The sequence below is a fragment of the Orycteropus afer genome, unplaced genomic scaffold, assembly GCF_000298275.1.
Source record: "Orycteropus afer afer isolate SDZICR_OR568_19922 unplaced genomic scaffold, OryAfe1.0 scaffold00148, whole genome shotgun sequence".
Taxonomy (NCBI): Eukaryota; Metazoa; Chordata; class Mammalia; order Tubulidentata; family Orycteropodidae; genus Orycteropus; species Orycteropus afer.
In genome coordinates this window covers 419759-425723 of record NW_006921735.1, presented here as the reverse complement: position 1 = coordinate 425723, position 5965 = coordinate 419759, and the positions used below count along the sequence as shown (strand labels likewise).

Below are 5965 nucleotides of genomic sequence, written 5' to 3'. Positions count from 1 at the left end.
TGGGCAATCCTACTTCCGTAGTGATACTGCCTCGGACACCCAAGGAGGGGTCGCTGTGAGTCAGGGCTGACTCAACGGCACATAACAACACAACAACAACAACCGCCTTGGAAACCCAAGGAGGGGTCGTTATGAGTTGGATCTGACTCGATGGCAGTGAGTTTGGTTTGGTTTTTGTATTCTACCTTTATTCTTTTTTTGGTACAAAGGTACTAAAAGACTGCGACTGCTTTGTCCAAACAAAAGTTCACAGACGTATGTGGTTTATTAGCTTGAATGCCAGCATTAAATGAATGCTGTGATAGAAGACAGATGACAGGATTGTTTTGCTGCTTTTGCTAAATACTGTATCTCGGTGGGAAAATCCTGTAATGTCATTCAACTCTATCTTTTCATCACATAGTTTATGTATAACTATCTGTTATCAACAGAGTGAATTACAGTTCAGTATTATTTCAGTTCCCATGTGTATTGATGATATGACCATGAAACCGACAGTTAATGTGAAACTTCTCCTGACGGAAATGACAGTCTAATGAGGGATATACAGGGTGTCTGTAAAGTCTGGAAACATGTTGTTGTTGTTATGTGCTGTCGAGTTGGACCCGACTCATAGTGACCCCTCCTTGCATCATAGTTGTCTACAATCTGTAAAAACATAAAATAATATGATCTCTATTTCTAGACTTTCAGGGAACCCTGAGGAAAAGTGAATGGACCAGTCCACTGTCATATATTTTTAGTCACGTGACAGTGGAAGAATGGGGTACTATGAGAACAGCATGTTGGGTAGGGGGCAGTGGTTGCAGAGAAGGTTTGCTTGAAGAAGTGATTTCTGAGAAAGATGAGTCCAATAGAGTAAGTAGAGCTTACTCTAGGAAGAGGATTCTAGTCAAAAGGAACAATAGGTGTGGAGGCCTGGAGAAAGCATGGTGCATTCAGGACCCGAAAATACTTCAGGATGACTAAAACCTAGAGTTCAGGGAAGAACTATGGTGAAGTGTTAGGCTGGAGAGAGAAGCAGGAGGTAGACTGTGAGAGGCTTTTTAAGTCAAGTTAAAGAATTCAGAGGTCAGTGAGGAGCCATTGAATGGTTTTGGGGAAGGGGATGACATGGTCAGATTTTCATTTAGGAAGATTATTCTGCCTGGATTGGGGGTGTTGTGAGACTGACTGGAGAGAGACCTGTTGAGTTGCAGTAATCAAAACCAGCAACATGGTGGCCTGAACTAGCAAAGTAGTAATGGAGATAAACAGAGAGAATTGAGAAATATTTAGGAAGTGAAATTGATAGGCCTTAGTGATTGCTTTGATGTAGGGGGTGAGGGGAGGTCAAGGAAAACACTCTGGTGTTTGGCTTGGGCTATCTAGGTGGACAGTGGACTTGCTCATCAGAATTGGACATAGAGCTGTGGTGTTCAGGAGAAAGATACAAAGAGTATTTAGGAATCACCAGCATGTAGATAAGAAGCTCTGGTGGTGCAGTGACTAACGCATTTGATTGCTAACCAGAAGGCTGGCAGTTCAAACCTACCAGCCACTCTGTGGAAGGAAGATGGGGAAGTCTACTTCTGTAAAGATTTACTGCCTCAGAAACTCAATGGGAGTTGCTAAGAGTCAGAATCGACTCATTGGCAGTGGGTTTGGTTTGAGTTTTTGAGCATATAGATGCTGCTTACAGCCATGGAGAGGAAGAGAAGGCTCAAGGAGAGTACTGAGTGAAAAACAGAAGGGGACTTAGGACAGAGGAAAAAGCACCTACAAAGAGGACTGCAAAGAAATGGCCAGTGGGGGAGAAGGAAAATCCCAAGAGGTTATTGTGCCACATGTTTTGAGGGAAGAAAGAAGGAGGGATCTTCTATTAGGGAACATCAGGAGAAAGCTGGAGAAACTTCCCATTGGATTTAGCAACAAGGAGTTCCTTAGTAACTTCATTGAGGTTTTAGATATGGTGGAGGTGGTGCACCAGGTTTGAAAGTGAATCAGAAGTGGGGAGGTCGAGACAGTCAGTATGGATAATTCTTGCAGAAGTGTAAATGTGAATGGTGACATAGAGAGATGGTAGTTCCCTGGAGGGAGCTGAGGAGTTAACAGAGTATACATACACATTGAGAGACACTTGAGTATATGTAAATGGCTATGGGAATAAGAGAGAGTGAGATTGAAATTGTTATCTCATGAGGAGGTAATTAGAGAGTAAGAGGTGATCCAGAGACCAAGTGGAAGAAGGGATGCCTCTCTTCCTTCCACTGTCAAGAATGGGGTAGAGTAAAGGATTTGTGCAGACATACGGTGGCAGGAAGTTGAGGGATGCCCATCTGAAGGCTTCTGTTTTCTGTATGAAGTTGGAGGACTGTTTCTGTTCTGAGAGTAAGGATGGAAGGTGATAAAGTTGAGGTCGAGAAATAGCATTTTGGAGCCTGGGACCCAACTGGGTGGTTTTTTTTTTTTTTTTTTATAAAGCATTGCCAATCATCAGATTGGCAATATGTCTCCAGGCATACTGAGTAGACAGGATACTCTGGTTTTGCCCCCGGGTAGGGCTTCTGCCAGGTGGTGAGACTCAAGTCGCATCCAGGAAAGAGAAGTAAGGATTTGGACAAGAAAGTGGTTGAAGTGACATCTGTCCAGTCCCTATTGGGCAGGGGAAGGCATGAATTCAGGTGGAAATTGATAATTAGGAGGTGGAGGAATCAAGAGGCTAGTTGTTCAAGGAGGTAGATGAAGTGATAAAGTGGAGTCTGGAGGGCCAGAGGTTGTGGTCAGAAAGTAGCATAGCTGAATTTTATTTCAAGAGTACAGCAGTTCCAGGTGACCATTTGAGTCTGTGGCAAAGATGGAGGAGATGTAAATTTCGATGGATAATGAAAAAGAAAGTTAAGGAATTGAGAGGCTAGAGTGATGCATGAGTTGTCCATGTCCATGTTGAAGTCATCCAGAATGAGGACCAGAATTTGGAAAAAGGACCATGAGCTCTGGCTGTCAAGTCTTTGGATATGAAGGAGTCTGATCAAGGGTCTATGGAGGCTAGCAAGAAAGTGGTCAGAAAACATTGTTGAAACTTGGTTCTTACACAGAGAAGGAGAAGAAACATCCTGGGAGTGGAATTCTTTGGAAGGAGAGAGTAGGCTTTCCTTCTTCATCTTAGTATCCCCAGTGCTTAGAAAAGAGCCTAACACAATATGTTCTCGTGGAGTGAATGCATGAATGAAAAAAAAGTAAATTTCAGGCCTCCATTCCTTATACTGAAGAGTCTGAAGCTATCTTTTTCAGTTATATAGCTGCCAAGTTTAAGTGGTTTTAAAGGCTCTTCACGCTTAGGAATTCCTTAGGGACCTTTTGATGTACCATACTCGGAAAGAGGCAGTTTGGGGGATGAAGGAGAAAATCTGCCTCCTTTTCTTTTCCTGGTCCTCATGTCATGTGAACTTGCCTTTGATTAAGGGGTAATTATGAACTAGTAATTGTAAAGTGCTATAAAATATTCCTGTGATACACTAAAAGTTCAAAAACATAATCAGGTGTTGCTAGTTATGCTATGAAAAAGCCCAGAAATAGGCTAGGTGGAAAACATTATAATAACTCTCCTTTTCCATAAGGTTCCTCTTGACTCTGGATTTAGATATTATTTGATTCCCCTATTAAAAAATAATTCTATTCATGTAGATGTCTTATTGTCTGTCACTTCGATTTCTGTTAAAATTTCAGGTAAACATTGGGAAAATGGGAGAATGTGATATTATTTTTAAAATAGCTATTTGAGGCTATAGCTTTGGAATAAAGTTAAGCTCTGAATATAGAATGATTTCTTTCAATTTTTGCTTTTGAAAAGACCAGGTTTACTGGTCTGATAGAGCTTGGTGAGACCCCCGAGACTATGGACCCTAGTTAAACTCCAGGTCTGGAACTGAACTCACTCCTGTGGCTTCCAGCCAAACACTAGACAGGTATATAGGGTGAACATTTACATCAGGTAGATACATTCCTTCACAAGGGCTGTGTTTGCACAGGGAGATAGTTTGAGTGGCAGGAATGCATAGGAAAGAAGGACACGGGGAAAAGGTAACAAGAGGGAGGAAGTTGGAAGAGAGCTGTTATATTGTGGGGATTGCAGTCAATGCCATTGAATAAAATGTATATGAACTGCTGTATGGAGAATGAATTTGTTCTGCAAACTTTCACCCAAATCACAATAAAACATATTTTTTAAATTTCACTTCTAAACAAATTTTAAATTTTCACCATTTCCTTTCTAAGCATGCCTTTTCTCATATTTTGAAAAATATTCAGGTTATAGCAAAATTAGGGTGTTTCTCTACATTAAGTACTGAATACTAAAGAATGCTGGGAAAATCCATGCATAATATAAACATAGTTGGTTGGTTGATATGTGCCGTCGAGTAAGACCCGACTCATAGTGACCCTTCCTTGGGTTTCCGAGGCAGTATCACTACGGAAGAAGATTGCCCCATCTTCCGTCCGAGGAGTGGCTGGTGGGTTTGAACCACCAGCCTTCTGGTTAGCACTCAGGTACCTTAGGCACTATGCTACCAGAGCTATTCACCAATCCTTTTACTATTAAAGGTGTGGTGTGGAACGTGACTTACTAACTGCTCAATAGATGATTTAAGATCCTCTTAAATTCAAATTTGCTTACTTGTGTCTTCTGACCCTCGTCATTTCCATGCCTGCAGAGCCATGATAAAGTACTATTGTCTGTGGCACAGACAAATTAAACTTTCCCTGGCTACCTTTTAAGGCCACTTCTACTACCTCTTACTTTAATGAAAATTACCGATATTATCTCAACGATTTCCTGATACCAGTGAAGAGCTTGAGTTACAGATGCCTGAGAAAAATATTCAGTGCCACTGCTATTAAGCACATGATTTTATTTTTCACTTTACTTTCAAAGCTTCAATACTGCAGAAAACAGAATAACACAATTTTATCCACTATAGAAAATTTGCTACTTAAGGCAATAGCATCACCATTGGCCTATAATGCCTCCAGTTTGTAATAGGTTTAATGTTGCATGACTCTCTACTACCTTTCAACTCATTGTGAATGAAAATTAAACTCAATAGAAAAGCAGAAACAAAGAGAGGATCTTGATCAGAAGGAATTATAAGCTGGTTCATATGGCTGATACTCCATTTACAGACATGAAGAAGATAATCTAAGCCTTTTCTTCGCCTTCTATAGTTTTGATCACATCCCATAGGTGTGTGGCTTCTAAAATTAAAATTATAGCCAACTTCTAAGAGTAGAAATAAAAATGCACTTAACCAAACAAGTGTGTTTAGTTTATTAGTGTGTAGTGGGTTGGAGAAAGCCCAAACCAGAGGGCTAAATATACTGCAGTTGATAAATGTGACAAATACTCTGCAAACAACAAGGAATAGAGAACAATTTGCCTCTGTTCAGCAGCTAAATCACACATTATAGAGTTTTTGTACAGCCTGGAGTCGGCTGAATAAAGTCACAGCTGCTGGACTCACCCCCACAGCAAGCCAGGTGAAAAAAAGGGCTCTCTTCTCAGTAAATGCACCTCACCTTTTGAAAGTGCACTAACAGTGGCATGAGACAGAGTTCAGTTGCTAAAGAAGATTCAAAAGACCCACAATAAAAAAAACTTAGAAATCTACATAGTTCGTAGTAGGAAAAGGCTGCAATAAGGCAACAGTATTAGTCAGAATATAGGTCACAGCCACAGGAAGGGGTCAGAAGACCCCTTATTTTGTCCCTCCACCCCCCATCTACTTTTCTTATATACCATGCAACACAGGTCCTAGATAATAGATGTATCCTAAGAAATAAGTAGAAGTCATAGCCACATTAATATTGTTCCATGTAGTCATACCCCTTTTTCTGGTTACCTAGTGCCGCTCTGACAAGAATATACCACAAATGAGATGGCCTTAACAAACAGGAGTTTATTCTCTTACAGTTTGGAGGCTTTAAG

At 40.8% G+C, this 5965-nt stretch overlaps 1 protein-coding gene across 1 annotated transcript in view; it reads left to right on the top strand.

Annotated features, from left to right (window-relative positions):
* The window catches only part of LOC103201376 (dystrophin-like), a 2052823-nt gene that overhangs the window by 1929489 nt on the left and 117369 nt on the right, over nucleotides 1-5965 (top strand). The gene's annotated exons all lie outside the window — the stretch shown is intronic.